The sequence below is a fragment of the Thermobia domestica genome, chromosome 11, assembly GCF_964235325.1.
Source record: "Thermobia domestica chromosome 11, izTheDome1.hap1.1, whole genome shotgun sequence".
Taxonomy (NCBI): domain Eukaryota; kingdom Metazoa; phylum Arthropoda; class Insecta; order Zygentoma; family Lepismatidae; genus Thermobia; species Thermobia domestica.
The window spans coordinates 157,283,156-157,306,792 of record NC_137464.1 but is presented as its reverse complement, the minus strand read 5'-3'; the positions used below and the strand labels follow the sequence as shown (position 1 = coordinate 157,306,792).

Here is a 23,637-nt window from a genome sequence, read left to right as displayed (position 1 = left end):
GATGCCCACAAGCAGCAGGAACGAGGCATTCAGGGCGAGTACTGAGGCTAAAAATACGTTGTGGGGAGAATAATTGAAATTGCAATGCTGAAAAACTATTTGCCAATACCTCCCGCCAGCTAAAAAATGGTACAAACCGTAAAGATAGCTACCACATGAGCTGATTGTGGCACAAGTCACTCGAGAGATTCATGGCACCATTACGAGTATATAAGTTGTTTGGGAAACTCTAATGTATCTTTCACATTTGTCGGACATTGTACCGATCACCATTTATTGTATTTATTAGACAAACATGCACCAGCAATCCACGCACTGGACAACTCTTTTGGTTGATGTTTGATGAGTTCTACCACCGTAGGATCTATAGTCTTCACAAGGGTTAAACATAGAGTATTGTTGCCGATGGAGATATTTCTAGATTCCAAAGTACATCCGACTTCATGATATCGCCTTTCTTATTGTAGATTTAAAATCCAACGTTGTTTGCGTACCTAATAGCTACTTTGATGTAAATTGAACTTCATTTTATTTTAAAGACTCTAATCCTATTTAGCTGATGTGGTTCGGATCCCACGTTAATCAGTAGGTCCACGTCTCATATAGCCTTGCTGCTGAACGGGACGTTAAACTCAAAATCAACTCAACTCTAATCCTATTTGTAGTATTTTAATTGTAGGAGCTTCGGCTTAAAATGTATTTAGCACCTAGTTTTGAGAGATATGAATATAAAAAATTAAGCTCTTGTTGTAGGTAAATAGGGAATTTTTATAATAATATTCTTAATATGCTGTGTAAAATTGCCATGTGATGTCAGTTAAAGGTAATTTTAATTTTTCACAAGAGCTTGTGATTTAACAGCATCGTGTACGAAGAGGTTTTTTGTCGAATTTCTCAAGTTTCTTCCCATTATTCACACTTTTGTACAGTGAATATATACTTTCATCACTAATATATATTATCAATAGAAATATTTATCACTAATATATACTTTCACTTGCCATCCATCTCTGCAATTCTGAAGGACATAACCAATAGATATTACAAATAAATATTTCATTTTACTACAATTAGGACTAGAATTATAACTATTAAGAATATATAACTAGAATTGGTAAGTAACTTCTAACATTCTTATCTGTGAGTAAGAGTAAATTCTTACCTTGTACGTAATGCATGAACTGAACGCTGCCATATCTAACATTAAATTTTACAGGCCATTGGTAATCGGATTCATTGAATTTCGGAAGCACGATCGTGATTTTCAGCAACATCACATCCAGACTAGTATTCTAGAAGAAATGTTATTTTTAAATAAGATTGCGTATTAGCAATAGAAAAAGTACTGATTAGTTATTTATATGTATTTACGAAATATAAGTATAAAAAAGACAAGCAGTCGAAGAGACTGAAGACAAGATTTCAGACAGTGCTATTTTTTCTACCACATTACGTGATCCTATGTATAACAACCTTGCTGTTTGTTCTCATAAAATCGTATTTATACAAAATTTGATTGGAAAAGTCCAGAATAGTTCTTCCTTATCAGTGGCAGAGCCTTGGGAAGGAAAAGGGGCAGTTGCCCCAAAAGACTGTTTTATTTTATTTTTTATTTTTATTTATTTATTTATTTATTTATTTATTTATTTATTTATTTATTATTTTTATTTTTTTGCTCGTAGCATTAATTTCTTAACGAACAAACAATAAAAAACCATGCCATTTGAATTGTGAATATTTTTGTTCCAAACTTAAATACCCGAAAGCACCTTCACCAAAATTATTCAAAAATCGATGTCTCTGGGTGGAAGATCTCTTATCTGTCAACATTGCATCGTTTTTGATTTTCTAGTAGGCTCAAGATATCTTTTGTATCTCATAACATGTATTTTTTAATTTCTAATACCGAATTATCTTGTCTAGTTTGTATTGCATTCAATATTTGTTACATTCTACTAGTGAGAAACTAAATAACTAAACTATAAGGTCGGTGTTGTTGCACGATTATTCAACCTATTTTTTATTTTAACCAATGAAAAATTGCTTAAATTGTAAATAGTCTTGACAACAAACTTGGGTGAACTTAAATCTCTAAGTGTAGTGCTGTTACATACATGGTTTACATGCCTAGCGCAATCGTCAGAATTTAAAACAAAAATGACAACTGAATTTACATTGATCAGGAGATAAGTTTACAGACATTGAATTATTCCGCTGGTCACGTCAGCTCTGTGTTGAACTTGAAGCAAAGTAGAGTCGAAAAAGTTTCAGGTGCAGACTTCTTTTTTATAAGAAAGGATAATAATTGTTTAAGGATCAAGAAAATAACGAAGTGTCTTTGGAACTTCACACATTTGTTTCGAACACCTTGTTTCCTTTCTATTGACGATATTTATGTAAAGCAAAATGTTTGTTTTGGGTTTTATTAAAATCCATATCGTTGGCTTGACAAAATTTGTAGGCAACTGTAAGTGTGAGACCACACATTATTTACAATTTTTGAAATGCGTATCGTAAAGGGGGTCCATATCTGAGAACTCCCTAAAGCTAGTAAACTAAAACTGTTCTATTGTGATTGAGGCTGCATACCAGTCAGGAATGACCATTTCTGTTAGTTGTACTAATTGTTCCCCTCAAGCCTTCGATTCGTTTACAAATTACGTTGGTATAGGTATAAGAGAGCGCAGGTAGCGACAACTATTAGGAGGGTGACTGACAGACTGAGAAGTGTTGCTTATATTATCGTTGTCTCTTTCAGGTCTTCCACTTACGTAGTGGATTGGGTAATAAGAACATGTGATCCCCGTAGACACAATAAGACTTTCACAACTAAATATGGAAAAACCCTGCCAGCTTATTCTATTATCAGCCAATGGCACTGCTGTGGCCATTAACAAACACCAATATAAGACAATGAACCACTTCACTTGAAATTATCTTTAAAGTTTGAAGTTGATGAAGATTTAACATTTAATAAAAATGAATATCGCTAGAACTATAAACTCAACATTCTGCCAAGAATATTATCAATAAGCTAAAAAACATAAAAACAACACAACTTTGGCTCTAACATATAATGAAAAATGAAAGGGAAACTAACAAATATATTTTTGAACGTGAATCTCGGGATTTCAGTTTGAAAGATTTTCCACGGATCTACATTCAGAAGGTGGTAATTGAATAAAGAGTGATGAATGAATTGGTAGAATGAAGAAAATGGAAGAAAGCAAGAAGCAAGCAAGCAAAAGGAAAGTAATTCCAAGAAAAACTAAGCATATAATATTCGTCTACCACAAATTCATTGGGTGCGATATGGGACCAAACCATAAACCTTGAGCACCAGAAATGAATACTCTATCACTGAGTCACAAAGGCTTCTATATCTCTTTCCAAGTTAACTGTAATTTATAACTGTTAACTGTAAGCTATTACAAAGAAGACGAACCCAGCTGCATAGTGGGAAATTTGATTTCGGAGATTCATCTAAACTTCGAATTATTTTTCTTAAATATTTCTCATAACTGAAGTCTCGTCAGCTATCGCTTGTTACATTTCTATTAGATTTATTCTGGATGAGGTTGTTAAGTGGCTACTTTTTTATTCGATGAAAATGATAAAAAGAAAGAAAACTGGACCTAATTTATTTAATCATGAATGGGAGTCTGCAGATATCTTTTTCTGATATTTTTAAACTATTGAGGTCATAATGTAGGTCGCTGTTTGGGAGTACTTGATCATTCTCCACCTACCACTATAAAAATTGGTGTGGAAGAACTGGAGCATTCTTAAACATGGATATTTGGATAGTTCACACACCAGTTCCTCAGTAATATCTTGACTCGACTACGATAGGTCCAATAGTAGTGGAGCTATGAACTTTTAAAGTTCTCTTATTTCACATTTTCGGCACCCTATAACTCCGAAACTATCCACTTTTGAGCACAGGTTCATATGAACATTTTTTCTTATTTTGATATGAGGAATCTGATTCCAAAATATTGTGACACATTTATGTAACACCCTGTATGTGCTTTCAGCATATTAGCCAAGAAGGAAGACGGTACATTGCAAATAGCTTAGCCAGATGGAAATGTGCCCATATTTTGGCATTTCAGAATATGGTAATCCTACAATCGGTCATATACACGTATAAATCCGCACCAGAAACAATTATTGTAGATGTTAATGAACTTTTATTGGATTTAGCGCAAGAACATCATACTAATATGGCAATGCCTGGAAAGCAGACTCAATATCAACGGCTTAGAAGATAAACATTTCTGGTCTTAAGTGATATTCTTCCAAAAGAAAGAAATATATTCTTCCTGCGAAGCATTAGACAACCCTTCAAATCATAGGCTATGACCTATACATATACAAAAACTTCTAAAAGAGATATCAATGTTCATATTTCTTGAATATGACTGTATTCTATAAGTTGGAATGAAAGCGCCCTTCGGAACAAACTTCTGGCATATGAAGGCGAAAAGTTGGATTTTAGTTTCCTCGGTCCACAGTGCCTTTTGCCATTGTTCATCGTTTCAATCTTTACTTTATTTTATTTTATTGTCTCAGGACTATCTTTTCGTAATATTTCCTGCTTGTAAGAATAGTTTTCTTTACCGCAACCCTATCCCCAAGATCATGGATCTGAAAGCGCTGAGCTTTGATACCGATTGCAAATAGTTCTCAAAGAATTCTACTGGCTCTTCCGGAGTGGTTCTTTCATTCTATTTGGTTGCTTTTCCAGTGAACTTGTCCTTAAGAGAAGTTCTTATATTTAGACTATCAGTGCTTTTTCATGTTGTATTTACACCACTTTGTGACTATCTTTCAAGAGACCATCACGTGGCTCTGCCCAATCGCTAAACGATGTTTCACAGAGAATGAATCTCTTCTCTCAAAATAACCACTTGAACACGCGTTTCTCCTTTTAGTTGACAATTTCTCGTCCGTATTTTATTGTATTTACATGTTTCTCCACACTGTTCAACTGGTTCACGAGAATTTAAATAGTACTGTAAGATCATACATGTCACAGATTTGCATCCAATTTTGCAAATTTTACGACACGATTGAATAGTGTATACACAACTGGACGTTGAAATGAAGAGACAACTACTGACAAGGATTCATACAAACATCAGTAATTGTCGTCGAAACGATCGATGCATCATGAAACAAAGCGTTACGTTAGTTATCTTCTTATTGCCAAACAGCTCTTATCAATAAATTTGCCAATATCAACAAGAAATTTGTCAATGTCAACAAAACCATGAATTTTCGTATAGTTATATAAACAACGTTGTCTATGTTGAAAAACAAGCCCAATAAACGTGGTTTTGTATGGACACAGTGTATTTTTATTTTTAGAAATAATATGCTCAGACTTCTGAAAAATTAATAATATGCTCAGACTTTTACGGAAGTAGTGTAGATATTTCTCATGTTGTGATACCTGCATGTGAAAGAAATAGGAAATAGTACCATATAATCGAGTCCCCATTTCAATTTTACAGTAGTAACTAAATAGGTGGAGATATATGTTTTTAAGTATATTTTTCTTAGTACGTGTTATATTAATAACTCTTCACAACGTAATAGTCAATTGAAGACTACATGCAAAAAAGGAGATAAGTCAAGAAATGGTCGAAAATGGATTAACAGCAGAATAATGTAGCGTGAAAGGTGTAGTTTGCATGGACTAAATTCCACAGTAGGAAGAAAGTTAGTCACTAAGAAATTTAATGCTAAAGATTTTGCCTACAAGGGAAGAAGTAGATAAGTCAGAGGAAATCAGGACAATTGTGTAAAATGATAAAAAAGAAGACTTACCTCCTTTTTCCGCTGTAGTCTTCAAATGTCATGGACAAAAGTTACAGGGTAAATGGTATTGCTACTTTAAACATATAGTATTCCTAACTTGAGATTGAAGTAAGCAGGATCGTTTTAAAGGTACAATTCATGACACATCTAAAGAAAGACACTCTAGACACTCTAGACTAAAGAATTTCTAGCCGATCTAGGTTTCTTTGTCCAGAATGTAGTTATATATTAGGTATAAGAGATTTAAAGGAGAACTATGAGCTTATTTTGCTTTCTTTATAAATATGTTTTTTTTTTTTTAATGAAAAGGAGGAAAGCAATGTTTTATTAGATTTATCATCACTGTATTGTTACCGGTGATGAAAAATGGTGCGTTTCCTTGAACTTGAGGCAGAGGAAGCAATGGTTAAACCCAAAGAGAAAGGCAACACCACGTTCCATACTAGGATGTTGTGGTTCTGATCTGAAGGAACACGGAAGGGATCATCAACATTGAGCTCTCCTCTGTAATCGTATCATCACCGCAGCTATATACTGTGATCAATTCAACATGTTCATACAACACTTCAAGAAAAAATACCCGAACAAACCATATGGATTCAACATCCACATGGAGAATGCTAGACCACATGCTACATACATGAAACTGCTGCCATTCATCAGCTTCAATGAGAGACCTTCCTTATCTGGCATATTCTTCAGCTATGATTTCTACATATTACCATCTTTTCCTGTCCCTCTGTGCATCCGTGGCACGTCCTTCAGAAACGATGAGAAGCGAGTATAATTTCGTTGATGACTTCTATCATTCTAGCCACCAGGGTGTTTTTTTTTTTTTTTTCGTAAAGGTACCCAAGAACTGTCTTGATGTAGGAAACAGATTGTGAACAATGTGCGGGAATACAGTAATGACCTATTTTCTGATTAGTTCAACCCTCATACAACAAATGAATCCATCGGTTCCAAATGGCACGAGCTAACAAATCAACCTTATATCCGAATTTCACACGAAGAGAAATTCTTACATCTCTTTTTGAAAACGTCACATAGACGTGCCACAGAAACAATGCAGAATTCACGATATGCGTTTCAGCAACTCCAAAGTTCGCGGTATATTTCTAAGACAACATTTTACATACATTTAAAACTGCAACAATTCTCTGCTTGTCAACAGTTTTTCCTTTATAAGGAATTTGGTTTGCGAAGAACTTCTTTATACATTTACTCTCTCTGTTTATGTATTCATGCGGGAGACACTGAATCTCAAGAATTTCTTAATGAATCACTATCAATTTTGGAAGGGATGTAGAGGATCAATAAGTCAGAGATTATCTTTGTTGGTGGGGCTGATTTATCCAGTTTATCCCAAAATATGGACAATTAAAAATATACCTTTTTCATTTTTGATTTTTCTTGAGTTGAGTTTAGCGCGCTCTCATCAGCATGGATCTACAGCTTAATGTGGGATTCGAATCCCCAGCAGGATTTGAACCCAGATTACTCGCGCTAAAGACGCATACGTTAGCCATGTAGTTACGAGGGAGCTCTATATTCTCCATGTATTCCAAGAGGAGAAATTATGAATATTATTCACGAAATTATGAATATTAGCACGGTATAATAGACTACCAACAGTTCTATTGAGATTAGCGGCTTAGTATAAAGCTCAAGATGCCAAATATTAATCTGTCTGTGATCTATAACACAAAATTCAAACTAAATGGGTTTTTTTTCTAGGTAAATATTTTTCATGTTCAAATATCCGTTCATTTTAAAGTGTACAACATATAGATAAAATGTTGTATTTAAACTTAGGCTTGATAAAATTGACCTCGTTAAGGAGTTCAGTTTACCGAATTCCAAACCAAACTTCTTCACGTTGTATACACTGCAGCAGTGTTACTTTATTATATTAACAAGATACAAGCATTAACTGAACGAATAAATTTATGTTTGTATTTCTATTTAAACATACTATACTTTTGCCAATTTGGCCTTCAGTAGTCCATCCTCTCAGTAATCCGATATCGCATCATGCGTCTGCTGCATAATGTTGCAACAATCTATCAACGATTGTATTTGTTTATATTGTAGCTGCAGAAAAATACATTCAGTACTATTGCGGCTTCCATATATATAAAACCATATACTTAATAAAGTATAGTATTGTAGTCCTATGTGTTAAACTCAATTTCAGATCCTCTCAATAATCCAGCAGTTTCGTTAATCAAGCACCCCTTTTTGCAAGAAATGGCTGGATTAGCGAGAGTCCAGTGTGTATAACTAATAAAGCACCTTCACTTTAACATATATATATGACACATCTAGACATAACCTATTACTTTTACCTACAGTCCCTCATTATTTATCCGAACTATTTTTGATGAAGCTGACAGGAGTCATACAACATGACTCATTCAACAACCAATTGTAAACGAGTCCAGTCACAAGGAGTCCCTATAGGATCACATATTTTCCTTTATTTACGCTGAACCATTTGATGAGAAATTTAAATGCATGTTAAATTTTTCTGGAGAATTGTAACATATCTTACAAATAATGTCCTATATGCTACATTAACAGGGAAAATAACTCGATATATCGAAGTTGTGTGTATGTAGAACTGCTTACCTTAAAATAAAATCACTCACTTTTCTAGTTATGGTAATCTTCCTCGTTAATTGTTCCAGTTAACAGCTTTCCTTTAGTTTTCTGTAGAAGGATACGCGTCTCCACTGCAGTAAAGTTTACATATTTCTTTCGTGTAATGGATTTTATATTATAAACTCATTCTAACTTGAAAATACATCAAATAACTTGTTTAATTAAGAACACACTTTCATCATCCTCTTTCATCTATTACAGCTAGTCACTCATGTATGTTTATAGAAGGAGAGAAGATCAAACAAATTAATTTAATTCAATTAATAATTGAAACTAATCACATATTAAATTAATTGTTACTAGGATTGATCAATAAAGAATAATCATAAATGAACAAAATATAATTACCTGTATTAATCCTCGAAATGTTTATGGTCCTTTTCAAAATAGTCCCCATTACATGCAATGCACTTGTTGCAACGTTTTTGCCAGTCATCAAAAACATGCTGGAAGCCGTTTTTGGACAGAACCTTCAAAATCGCCTCCGCACCTTTCATTATTGCCTTTAAAGATGCGAAAAGCTGTTCCTGGAGGTGTTTCTTCAAAGTTGGAAAAAGAAAGAAATCACAAGGGACTAAATCAGGGGTATATGGAGGATGAGGTACACACGGAACGCTGATCTTCGCAAGATAGACAACAGAATTTCTGTGCTGTTCTTCGTGTGTCATTTCCATGTTGCCTTTTGTGAAATTGAAAGTACGTGTGCTTGAACGGCTACATAGGTCACATTCCTGACGTCATGGCCTTCAAACTTGCTCGATCTATTCGTCCCTTCTCCCACTACACAGACGTGTTTCGTTTTCTGTGGCTTGTTGTTGTATTCACCTCATAAACACTGATAATCAGTCTTTATTGATCAGCCTACGTACATAAATGTTAAATAATAATAATAATAAAATAGAATGAAACAATCTCTCTAATGTCTGATGATGTAATGTTTTGATCTAGGACATGCCTCGGTACAAGTAATAGCTCACAAAGATCGTTTCACTTTGTTTCGTGGAAATTTTCGTAAAAATTCCCCAATATCAATTTTTTTCTTTATTTTATAGCTATTTTAAAAGATAACGAAAGTAGTGATAACTCTACTTTGTCGAACTTATAAAATTGCAATTCATTTTCATTATAAAATGATTTCTATATTAAAAATTTCATACCCCTAAAAGCAAAAACGAAGTTTTCTTCACAGGATTCTGTATTTCTTACACTAACTTCGAATATTTTTATAGTCTAGGGGACACGCGGTCGTAAAGGCGTAAAAACTTTTTCAGGAAAGTCATTCTGAGTGATGATGTCTTAAATTTTCCCCATTCACACCAGACAGAAACGTAGCCAAAATTTCATTGGGAAGGGGGACAAGGGCATGGAAATCTTTCGAGGTTTTTGTGTTAGGAACCTTCTTTATACTCCATAGAACCAGACAAGTAGTCAAAATTTCATTTCGGTGGGGGGACAAGGACATGAAAATCTTTCGAAGCTTTTGTGTTAGGAACCTCCTTTATAGTCTATAGATTTGCACTCGAGGTTTTTGTGTTAGGACACTCCTTTATAGTGTATAGACGCAGATACGTAGTCAAAATTTCATTTCAGGGGGGAGACAAGGACATGAAAATCTTTCGAAGCTTTTGTGTTAGGAACCTCCTTTATAGTCTATAGATTTGCACTCGAGGCTTTTGTGTTAGGAACCTCCTTTATAGTCTATAAACGCAGACACGTAGTCAAAATTTCATTTCAGGGGAGGAGACAAGGACATGAAAATCTTTCGAAGCTTTTGTGTTAGGAACCTCCTTTATAGTCTATAGATTTGCACTCGAGGCTTTTGTGTTAGGAACCTCCTTTATAGTCTATAAACGCAGACACGTAGTCAAAATTTCATTTCAGGGGAGGAGACAAGGACATGAAAATCTTTCGAAGCTTTTGTGTTAGGAACCTCCTTTATAGTCTATAGATTTGCACTCGAGGCTTTTGTGTTAGGAACCTCCTTTATAGTCTATAAACGCAGACACGTAGTCAAAATTTCATTTCAGGGGAGGAGACAAGGACATGAAAATCTTTCGAAGCTTTTGTGTTAGGAACCTCCTTTATAGTTTATAGAGGCAGATACGTAGTCAAAATTCCATTTGGGGAGGGGGGAACAAGGACATGAAAATCTTTCGAAGCTTTTGTGTTAGGAACCTCCTTTATAGTCTATAGATTTGCACGTTACGACTGAAAAACACACGCATCTAATTTCATTACATTTCAATTTATTAACTATCTATTGGTGAAAAATATAACTTCTTATGTCCCTTTAAAGTATAGACATACTTACTATAAAACACAGTGGAAAGAGTTCATATGTCCGTTCACAGAAGCAATTTTCTTTGTTCGTAAGCAAGCATAACATCACTTTCTCAAAAATAGGTGACAGGTGAGAATAAATTGATAGCAGCGCAAGTTCTGTAAGCCCTCCCCAAACATTCTGTTTCGAACATGGGATTTGATTCTTTTCATTGAAGAAAATGATCTTTCCCTGGTGCGGTTGTAACAGGCAAGAAAGCTAAGATATTTTATAGAATAGTTTACTGGTTGTTGGAAAGAAGGCTGGTTTACACCCATCGAATTTTGACGGTTTATTTACTTCATAATGCCACTTTTTACACCACATACCACACTGAGCCTTGAGGATGGGTACTAAACAAAATCAGTGCGATACCACTTAGTTTTCTTTCCTCAGCATGTCTTGGAAAAAGTATTTCCAGAAAACATAACACTTCCTTGGTGTCACAAAACTTTAAGACCGCAAACTAAATCATCTAAGCATGATACAAAGACTGCGTTTTGATCGTATACTTAAAAATGATCTTGAACCTTCAATATTGAGTGTCAATTCGTGATTTTGGATTTTTTTTAGTTACGATTTTATTTACTTCCAAATATTAGATTTGGTAATATTTGAGGAGAGACACTGCTTAGCAAAGCACTTCACTCTGAGATTGCTCTTTTAATCAGATTGCTCAAGTATGCATACATGTATTTTACCGTTCAAAGCATTTAATATTAAGTACAACGTCATTTGATACAGTTTTCAAACATTAAGTACAAGTGCGTTCTTAATGTCAGGCACTTTTTTAAAGAGTCCTTCTCCTAAGTATTATCATACCTAATATTTGGAAGTGAATAATTCAGTAACTTATAAAAATCAAAGGTCACGCACTCAGATTCGACATTCAAGATTCAAACTTAAATATATAGGTCTGATTTTAAAAAAATGCCGAACTATAGATTTCCAGTTACTACATTGATATAGCACCAAAGAAAACAAAAAATAAATTACATGTCAAAGGAAAATTCTAACTTATGTTAAATGATGCTGAGTAGGTACAAGTTTACTATCTTTATTCAACTGAACATATTACAATTTCAGAATGTTAGTAATCCTCAAACATATTTACTCTTTCGCTGATTCATATTACTTTCAGAATTCGATCATAAACATAATCTTCACTCGAATCACTAGAAAAGCTAACTGTTTCAACCTCCCCATCCTTCTCCTGTCTTTCAGGAATTCACACTTTACCATGGATTCTGAATTTGGCGGAGTTGCCCAAAATTGACGGAGTCAATGTTACAGTAGAGTAGTCAATTTACTCGGAGTAATCGTGTCTAGAAACACAACTGCATTGTGTTCCCAATTAGGTACCTATTTACTACAGAGTAAGAGCTTAATCTAGTTGGAGAAACTCACCCTATGGGTATTAAATTCCACTGTACTATCGTAGTACTGAAAATTTGAGAGTATATTTGATTAGGATTATTATTTCGTATTCTATTTACCTTCTTTTCCCTTCCCTCGGTCTTTTATCAACCCTTATAACCCTTTCCACTTTTGCCCTTTACAAAATTTTTTTGGGGGACGTGTCCAGTGACGGATCTAGAAGGTAAAATCTGGGGGAGCCAGCCAGTACCCAGACTATGATAGGTATATATAAAATTTCAAAAATATATAAATAATAGCTTAAATTATTTTTGTCACTGAAAAAACTGGGGGGCCTAGGCCCCCCGGCCATAGGCTAGATCCGCCACTGGATATGTCTCACCTCTCTTGGCTATGTCCCTGACACCAGGCAAATATCGAGATCTACCTCACATAAAGATCTAACGATGCTTCCCCTCTTCTCCCTTCCCAACTTCCACAGACAATATGCTCGCCGAGGTGCATCATCCTTTAAAAACGTGACTGGCTTAACGACATAGACGCCGGTGTTGGCCAGAAATCTTTATAAATAAATAAATAAATAATAGTCTATGGTGTATTATAGATACAATATGCAACCCACCAAAAAAAAAAAAAGTTCCGAATTTGTATAAGACAGTAATGCTCCCCATTGAAAATCTACATCTAACTGCTGCTTTAAAACAAAATTAACACTAGGAACGAAAATAATACACAAATAAAAAAGCGTTTTCTTTTTCTTTTTTCTTTTCTTTTTTTTAAATAATGCTCGATTCGAACAAATTTCGCACCACAGAAAGCGTCTGTACAAAAAATGTAACTTAAGATTTTAAAAATCAGTTAATTAATTAAATTATTATTTGTATCTAATATCAGTTAACCAAGAAAGTTCGTGGGATTTTCGTCACTCACTAAACATGGCCCATAAAAATCTTAAACACCAGATTTATTCTTCTAAAGAATCGCCATTGGCTTCAATGATATGTTCCCAACGAGAGACCAGCTTATAAATGTCCTTTAAAAAAAAAATCCTTTTCTGGAGTCCAAAAATTATGATATAGCCTTTGTGACACCGTTGCGTTTCCGGAACTGCTGTTCCCACAGGTGGTCATCCATGGCCAGACAAGTAATAGTCCGATGAGGCGACGTCCGGGGAATAGGGTGGATCAGGCAGAATTTCCCAGCCCAGTGTTTTGATCACCTCTTGGATCGCTTTTCGCGTATGAGGTTTAGCAAAATCGTGGAGGAGGAGAATTCCTCTTTTGTTGAACTGTGCTGGCTGCTTCTGGAGCAGTGCAGCTAAATTTCTTTGCAATTGTGACCAGTAGACCTCAGCTATTATGTTTTTTTTTTTTTTTTTCTAGATAGTCATAGTAGTCTATAGCCGCGCTGGTTCACCAAACACAGCATTACCATATTTTCTTGAATGTCCGGTTTAGCGGCCAATGAGACCGAACCATAAGTTGACCAATGACGTTCCCTCGTACATTATCATTCACGAACCATTTTTCGTCACATGTCAAAATTTGGTCCATGAACTAGGCTTTGTTATGGCGCGACAGCAACTTCAAGCAGATATTCAACCGTTGGAGCTTGTTTCCCTCGGACAGGATTTGAAGAACAAACCCACTTGTTTAGCTTCCCTCCTGTCATCCCAAGGATATGAAGACGTGGTCGAATGGTTTCGTCAGATGCTTCAAACCGATGTGTGCAATCTCCTAGCTGGTTTGATGAAGATTCTGCTTATTTCCTCCTCCAGCTGGACTTTGTCGAGGATGTATGGACGATCAACACGAGGCTTGTCTTCAAGGCTAGCGTCTCCGGAAGAAAAGCGACTGAACCAATTTTGAGCAGTCCGTTCACTCACTGACGTCTCTCTAAGCGCAAAGCGTATTTTTCTAGTGACCTCTTCAGCTTTCTTTCCTAATTTGTATTCCTAAAGCAAAATAGACCTCAAAATCCATCTTTTCAACATGTTCTTTCGAAGATTGCGCTTCCTTCAAAACTGATAGCGAAACGCTCGACACATTGAACAATTCTCTGCTGTATATGGTTTGAAAGAAATGTAAACATATGACGTCAACACAATCAATTTGACTACACTAACGCGAGAAAATTAACTTTTCTCAAAAATCGGAAGAACTTTTTTGGTTTAACAAACTAACTAGAAGTTAGAAAGTATTTATACATGCAGTGGATACGTGCCAGTCCGTGATTTTATTCACTTACACAACACTGTTTCTGAACCTGAAACAGATTATTAAAAGGCTTCCTTTGTAAATATTTTTGTTCTATCAGTCTAAAATAGAACTACAAAAAATACAAAAATGTAATTAACTAGTCCTTAAACTCAGAGTTTAGTTCGGAGTACATTTGCAAAAAATTGATTCTATCTAGGTACACACAAAAACTGAATTTACTTGCTCATATTCATTTAAACAATAGAGGCAAACAGGGTTTTTCTTTCCACCACCCTACATGCTCTGGAAAAAAAAAACACCACCATTCGTTGAATAATTAAAGGGAATCATACTAGTGAAAGAGGACTTATGTTAAAATGAATGTCTATGTAATGACACAAAGAAAACTTTCTTGAAAGTTCCAATTTCAAGAATCTATATCTCTGTGATTTCCTTACAAGTTATTGGCCAAAGGCAGCTTACAGTAATAAAAAAAAAATTGATTCTACATACAAAAACTGAATTTGCATGCTCATATTCATTTAAACAATAGAGGCACACAGGGTTTTTCTTTCCTCAGCACTACATGCTCTACAAAACAGCACCACCACCATTCGTTGAATAATTATAGGGAATCATACTAGTGAAAGAGGACTTATGTTGTTAAAATGATTTTCTATGTAATGACACAAAGAAAACTTTCTTAAAAGTTCCAATTTCAAGAATCTAAACCTCTGTGATATCCTTACAAATTAATGGTCAAAGGCAGCTTAGAGTAATAAAAAAAATTGATTCTACATACAAAAATTGAATTTGCTTGCTCATATTCATTTAAACAATAGAGGCAAACAGGGTTTTTCTTTCCACAGCACTACATGCTCTACAAAACAGCACCACCACCATTCGTTGAATAATTATAGGGAATTATACTAGTGAAACAGGACTTATGTTGTTAAAATGATTTTCTATGTAATGACACAAAGAAAACTTTCTTAAAAGTTCCAATTTCAAGAATCTAAACCTCTGTGATATCCTTACAAATTAATGGTCAAAGGCAGCTTAGAGTAATAAAAAAAATTGATTCTACATACAAAAATTGAATTTGCTTGCTCATATTCATTTAAACAATAGAGGCAAACAGGGTTTTTCTTTCCACAGCACTACATGCTCTACAAAACAGCACCACCACCATTCGTTGAATAATTATAGGGAATCATACTAGTGAAACAGGACTTATGTTGTTAAAATGATTTTCTATGTAATGACACAAAGAAAACTTTCTTAAAAGTTCCAATTTCAAGAATCTAAACCTCTGTGATATCCTTACAAATTAATGGTCAAAGGCAGCTTAGAGTAATAAAAAAAATTGATTCTACATACAAAAATTGAATTTGCTTGCTCATATTCATTTAAACAATAGAGGCAAACAGGGTTTTTCTTTCCACAGCACTACATGCTCTACAAAACAGCACCACCACCATTCGTTGAATAATTATAGGGAATCATACTAGTGAAACAGGACTTATGTTGTTAAAATGATTTTCTATGTAATGACACAAAGAAAACTTTCTTAAAAGTTCCAATTTCAAGAATCTAAATCTCTGTGATCTCCTTACAAATTAATGGTCAAAGGCAGCTTAGAGTAATAAAAAAAATTGATTCTACATACAAAAACTGAATTTGCTTGCTCATATTCATTAATACAATAGAGGCACACAGGGTTTTTCTTTCTACTACATGCTCTACAAAACAGCACCACCACCATTCGTTGAATAATTATAGGGAATCATACTAGTGAAACAGGACTTATGTTGTTAAAATGATTTTCTATGTAATGACACAAAGAAAACTTTCTTAAAAGTTCCAATTTCAAGAATCTAAATCTCTGTGATATCCTTACAAATTAATGGACAAAGGCAGCTTACAGTAATAAAAAGAATTGATTCTACATACAAAAACTGAATTTGCTTGCTGATATTCATTTATACAATAGAGGCACACAGGGTTTTTCTTTCCACAGCATGCTCTGGAAAAAAACACCACCACCATTCGTTGAATAATTAAAGGGAATCATACTAGTGAAAGAGGACTTATGTTGTTAAAATGATTGTCTATGTAATGACACAAAGAAAACTTTCTTAAAAGTTCCAATTTCAAGAATCTAAATCTCGGTGATATCCTTACAAATTAATAGTCAAAGGCAGCTTACAGTAATAAAAAAATTGATTCTACATACAAAAACTGAATTTGCTTGCTCATATTCATTTAAACAATAGAGGCACACAGGGTTTTTCTTTCCTCAGCACTACATGCTCTACAAAACAGCACCACCACCATTCGTTGAATAATTAAAGGGAATCATACTAGTGAAAGAGGACTTATGTTGTTAAAATGATTTTCTATGTAATGACACAAAGAAAACTTTCTTAAAAGTTCCAATTTCAAGAATCTAAACCTCTGTGATATCCTTACAAATTAATGGTCAAAGGCAGCTTACAGTAATAAAAAGAATTGATTCTACATACAAAAACTGAATTTGCTTGCTCATATTCATTTAAACAATTGAGGCACACAGGGTTTTTCTTTCCACCACCCTACATGCTCTGGAAAACAACACCACCGCCATTCGTTGAATAACACTAGTTAACAAAGGTTTTGTTACATAAAAGGAAATACCTGTTCTTAAAGGAACTTTTTGCGCTGAATTCCAATATGCACTCGGTTTTTCTCCATCACGTACGATTTTCCCATAACAGAGGGATTTTCGGGAAAATCCCTCAAAAATTTCCCTTTTCGTTTATTTTACACCCCAAGATCTTGTCCCCTTGCATATACTAACATAGAAATTATACCTAAGTATACTTTGATTCATATTTAACAAACCCTCCAAGTTTCGTAATAATCGCTTTATTCTTTCTAGAGAAATAAATGTTTGTATGTATACTGTGTGTACTGTTTATTGCACCTTATAGTAATGCTTTCAGATCTCTTAAGTTGAGGTAAAACGTTTTGCTTTATTACCACAAACACATATATAAAATATAATACAATATAATTTACAAGTGTGACAATTTACAATAAACAATAATACAAATGTACCAAAAGGTCATGAAAAGACAATCAAAACTATCACAATATATGAAACTTCCATTGGGTTACAAAAACGTACACTACTTCCTTCTTTTGTAAGAAATGTTGCATTCTCTAACAAGACCCCAATAATAGTCCCCCATCATTGAAGGATCCCATCGTCCCTGGTACCTTTTCTCCATTGCCATTATATCTTGGTGGAATCTTTCCCCCTGTTCGTCGCTGAGAGCACCTAGGTTAGCAGGAAAGAAGCTGAGGTGGGAGTGCAAAAAGTGGAATTTTAAAGACATCCTACAACCCAACTCTTTGTATTTCTGTATCATGTCCTGTACGATTTCTGTGTAACTCTCAGCTTTGTTATTGCCCAGAAAGTTGCGCACAACACACTTAAATGCTGTCCAGGCAGCTAGCTCAGCACTGTTTAACTTGCTGTCAAAGCTATCATCAAGCATTAATTTCCTAATTTGGGGACCAATAAACACTCCCGCTGAAATCTTAGCATCACTCAGGTTAGGAAACTTATCTCGCAAATACTTGAAACCTTCACCAGATGTGTCCATGGCTTTGACAAAGTTTTTCATAAGTCCTAACTTGATATGAAGTGGCGGTAGTAATATCTTATTAGGATCTACCAAAGGAGCGTATTTGACGTTGCATTCTCCAGGTACGTAATTCACTCTAGGTTCCCATTCCTTCACTTCATAATGTTTATCATCAGCTCGGCTATCCCATAAACATAAAAAACATTGGTACTTCGTGTAACCGCACTGCAGTCCTAATAAAATACCAACTACCTTGAGATCACAACATATTTGCCAACAATGGTCCTTGTAATTTATAAGATTTAGCAAAGTTGACATGGTGTCATAGGATTCCTTAATCTTCACTGAGTGCGCAAGTGGTATAGAAGGTTTTTTATTTCCATTATGTAAAAGGACAGCTTTAAGGCTGACCTTTGACACGTCGATAAATAACCTCCATTCTTCTGGAACGTAAGGAATTCCTAGCTCCGCCATCAACCCATTTATATCCGTACATACGCACACATTATCTTGCATTGAGAAATAGCTTGAAAATTGAACATGCCTTTTCCTGTACACTGATATGTTCGTTTCTGCATCCAATAAGTTCCACTGCTGGAGCCTTGATTCCAGAAGTTCCGCCTCTTGTTTTGTCAGGTGCAAATCACGGACTAGGTCATTAAGTTCACATTGCCGGATGAAATGTGGCTCTCGAACACAGTCAGGGATGAACGTTGGATCCTTGGATGTACATGTTGATGTCGATGGTTCATCAAGGTCATGATCATCATCAGAGTCTTTGGCCATATCTCTTCCCAGTTAGTAGGGGGCTCGGGAAGTGGAAGTTCTTTTGCATTCTGTTACATTTGATAACAAATATTGATAACCATTTCATGAACAAAACGAAAAAACTTGGAGAATTGTATATATAGGTATTAAGATATACATATACTGTACGTTTTTAAAAAAATATACGTTGGAAGTACATTCTATTTTTATACACGTTTCTAATTTACAGAGAGCAATACAAGTGTGTTGTTGACTATTGTAAATATTCATTTTCATGTCTGTGTTTGTAGTAATAAAGCAAATCGTTTTTACCCAACTCAGGACATCTGAAAGCATTACTATCAGGTGCAATAAACAGTGCACACAGTATACATACAAATATATTTATTTCTCTAGAAAGAACAAAGCGATTTTTACGAAACTTTTAGGGTTTATTAAATATAAATCAAGGTATACTTAGGTATAATTTCTATGTTACTATATGTAAGGGGACAGGAGCTAGGGGAATAAAATATCTGAAAAAGGGAAATTTTTGAGGGAATTTCCCGAAAATCCCTCTGTTACGGGAAAATTGTACGTGATGGAGAGAAACCGAGTGCATATTCGAATTCAGCGCAAAAAGTTCCTTTAAGATCAGGTGATTTTTCTCATGTAACAAACAAAAAGTTTAAATTTGTTAACTAGTGTAATTAAAGGGAATCATACTAGTGAGAGAGGATTCAAGTTCTTAAAATGATTGTCTATGAAATGACACAAAGAAAACTTTCTTAAAAGTTCGAATTTCGAGAATCTAAATCTCTGTGATTTCCTTACAAATTAATGGCCAAAGGCAGCTTACAGTAATAAAAAAAAATTGATTCTACATACAAAAACTGAATTTGCTTGCTCATATTCATTTAAGCAATAGAGGCAAACAGGGTTTTTCTTTCCTCAGCACTACATGCTCTACAAAACAGCACCACCACCATTCGTTGAATAATTAAAGGGAATCATACTAGTGAGAGAGGACTCAAGTTCTTAAAATGATTGTCTATGAAATGACACAAAGAAAACTTTCTTAAAAGTTCCAATTTCAAGAATCTATATCTCTGTGATTTCCTTACAAATTATTGTTCGAAGGCAGCTTACAGTAATCTTAGCAAAACCACACAAATATTTTAGATAGAATTCGTTTGTATAATCTGCAAGCGGTAATTAACCTAAACAGTACAGAGCAAAACGATGGAAAATCGATATGTCTAATTAGTAAGGACTCCAATAGATGTTTCTAACTAGAATATTAGAAGCCCAATTATCCGAGGTAGTCAGGTCCACATTATATTGGATGAAAACTTGTCAGATTCTATATGATCTTTCTTAGGTACAAATATCCTTCCTCGTAAGTCTAGTATCACTGCTGTGGTGTAGTCGGGTGATCTTATGTATTAGGCTGTTGATTGTAAAGTGAACCCAATTTAAATTTCGGATCCGTCTTAAGTGCATGATTGTCTTTGAATGTTCTCGGAGCTTCTTTGTTGATGTTCCTGTCATATTGAATTGAGTAGATCAGATAACAGTCGAAAAATCATTGAGACAAAGGTACGATTGGGAGGAATTGAAGAAGAAAACGTAACAAGGGCATGTGCTTTTGACTCATGAGATCACGGATTTAGTTCCCTGTGAGAGATTAGTGTGGACCAACGGGGGTTAAAAGTTTTAACTGATTTGTATCTGCAATTCATGTTAATACAAGCATGATTCACTTTTATGAGTTTGCAGACAACGTAATACTGTGGATTCTCGATTATCCACAGTGCTACAGACATATAATACAACATTTTCTAAAATAGATGCACAAGAAGAAAAGGCTAATTATATTAGACGCATGTGACTTCATCCAAGAAAATAATACGGTGTAATGTAAAACGAATAGATCCAACATTTGCAACATACATGTCCAACATTCAACATTTGCAACATATATACATGCAACATCTTTCGAATTCATCACACAAAAGTAATGAAATGAAAATGAAATCTTTAACTTTTACTCCCCGCGGGTATGCGGGCTAGGCTAAAGGAGACGGTGATGATGAGAAATGAATGAAACAGTGGGATGAAGAAAGTGGGACGAAACGGAAGAACCCCGAGAAAACCTACGGACACAGTGTTTGTCCACTACAAGGTTCTCTTATTCAATAAACATCTGGACGATAATTGTCATTTTAGATTTTCAGGCTATATCTGTGTAGTAATATTATTAGTTTTATTGGCTTTACGTCAGTATCCTATGGACTCTTACATACTGCATAAAGTACTTTGAGAATGCTCTTCAATTTATATGGTAAATATATGCACATGCTTTGTTTATTTAATCGAAAATGTGATTCTAAAATTTAGTGTTTTCTGAACCTGATACATTCTCACTGGCACTCAAACCTGCCTCCCGCGAACGATATCTATATTTCAAATTATCTTAATAGAAAAGGTTGATTACAAATACGGTTTACTTTGAGAAACGCAAATTGCAATCATTCATTAATGCCTTCTAAGCATTTACAACATTATCCTAAAATTAAAATATAGGCACTCAGGGTTTCTCTTAAACACTAACAGTCAATAAGAAAGGCTGAAATGTTGAGTACGCTATCTGCTTGCTAATGGAAACGAAGAAGTTGGAAACTAATGTTGACCACTTTTCAGTATGTACACGGTAATTCTGTCTTTCTTTTCTTAGTTTAACCTTGGAAAAGTCTTCGGGACTTGTACCTTTTATACGGGTGGATGTGTCAAATAGTAAAAGTAAACATTATGTCTCTGACAGTCAACGTTTCATATATAAACATCTTTTTCAACATAATTCAGAATAAAACAAATCACAGAATAATATTAACTACTCAGTGATTTAGAAATGCACCTTGGTTTTCTTTTTGAAAAATAACATGTTTTTGAAGTCTTTCTTTGTATTACTAATTACAGAGTTTTCTTTTATGACACATACACAAGTTCAATTACATTAATAACAGTAGGCCTTTGAATATAAATATATTCCAATGCAACTTTAAATTATTCAAATGTAATTAAATGATAGTGAAGAACTGTAGCTCTATCTGAAGACTATAATTTCCAAAATTTATTCGTCTGTTTAACCAGTAGGAAGACACAAAAAAATATATGCAACTTTTAATGATGTGATTACATCATTGTAATGTTAGTACCATTAAAAATTTTTACATATTAAAACCGCTAGGCTATAGCTATTCATTAGGGAAATTTCGAATGAATAATGTAGAGTTTATTAAATAAGTGTAGTATTACATGCATATAATTCCTGCTAAATAAATAAATAAATAGTCTGTTTCTTTCTCTAAATTGCATTCATTATGATAATGAAAAAATACTAATTCTAAGAGGATAGCTATTTGATTCATTTTGATGAAATCGTAACATATTGTAGGTAATCTTCTCAATCACCACAATGCAAAATTTAATAGGAAAATTATTAGTCAGTTCTTTTGTATTTCTAAAGATGCCTTAAAATACGCAGATACCTACATCCTGCCTTAAAATAAGGCAGAACTATCAAAATTCCCCCCATTTTTTGTTTTAAATAAAGTTCGTTTTAAAAAAAGAACACAATACATATTCATGTTTTTATATTAATTTCCTTTTTCTGGCAAGTTAATGTTAAATCCGAGAAACTACCACACTTTGAGAAGAAAGAGCATAATACACATTTACCTTAGTATAGTTCTTCAATACTGATGGATGAAAAAATAATTTTCTTAAGGCTTCTCAGCACATATTTCACTCTCGCATTTCTATCAACAATGTTGTTTTATCACTATGGCTAACTAGCAACTAAATTCGTATTATTAAATTTTAAATAGCAAAGAATTGAAGAAATTTCATTGTTATTATTGTTACTTTTCTATTGTAATAATTGTCTATCCATTCTAATTTATTTCAAATATTAAATGCTAATACTCATGCTAGTACTTTATAACTTTCTTCTCGGAGTTTATAGTCGCATAGCCGTGAAACATTTTGTCATTTTCTTTTCATAACGTTTAAGAGTGGTAATATTTAATATAGTGTTTTAAAGTTAGGGAAGAATGAAAAGTGTCTAATTAAGAGCCATTCTTGTTTTAACGTTTCTATTCCGTCGACTATCCTCTAAATTTTGTTGTAGATAGAGTAGATGGTAGTGAAACCAAAAATATATATGTGGTATCCTCGTCGCCATAAGTGCCTTTACATCGCAGTGACGGGTATGTGACCGCGCAGTACTCCAAGGAAGGGATGGTTGTATAAGAATTTGTGATTAATTTTGAAGAGTTTTTATTTTGACTAGGGAATTAACATAGGTGAAGGGAGTAAAGACACAGATTTGAAGCATCAGTTCACTGTTATTGAAGCATCAGTGCACGAAAAGATTCGTATTCTCAGTTTTTCTATTTATTGTTTTATATGTTAAGTTAAACACCACAATATGTATCACTGATATCGCAGATCGTATTATTTTTTAAAATCGTGTTTGTAACCTATTGTCAAAACATTCATCTCCAGACATGATGTAGAGAGAAGAGAAAGAGATACGACATCTGTAATATATGAGGCGTATAGTTTCTAAATCCGCCATCTCCTTCATAAACGGTTTCGAGAAAAACAGTAAAAACTGATAACTCAGAGATTATGTGAGATAAAATTTTCTTTTTAGAAATACTTTACTGCTTGCTGGACATTCATTATAACTACCAAATGACAAAAATCTCTCTCATCTCATTTCTCGGTTATTGCAGAAAGCAGTTTGGAGATGGCGGATTTTGAAAACAACTTTTGGAGATGGAGGACTTTGAATCAAACGTACCTA

General features: G+C 34.3%; 1 long non-coding RNA gene across 1 annotated transcript in view; it reads right to left on the bottom strand.

The window, feature by feature from the left end:
- The window catches only part of LOC145663685 (uncharacterized), a 29,447-nt gene extending 6,840 nt beyond the window's left edge, over window positions 1-22,607 (bottom strand). The window contains exons 1-2 of the long non-coding RNA XR_014127226.1: window positions 22,506-22,607; window positions 1,163-1,292 (exon numbers count right to left, since the gene is read on the bottom strand). This is a non-coding gene — a long non-coding RNA (uncharacterized LOC145663685). The remainder of the gene's footprint in view (window positions 1-1,162; window positions 1,293-22,505) is intronic.
- Window positions 22,608-23,637: the final 1,030 nt, after the last annotated feature.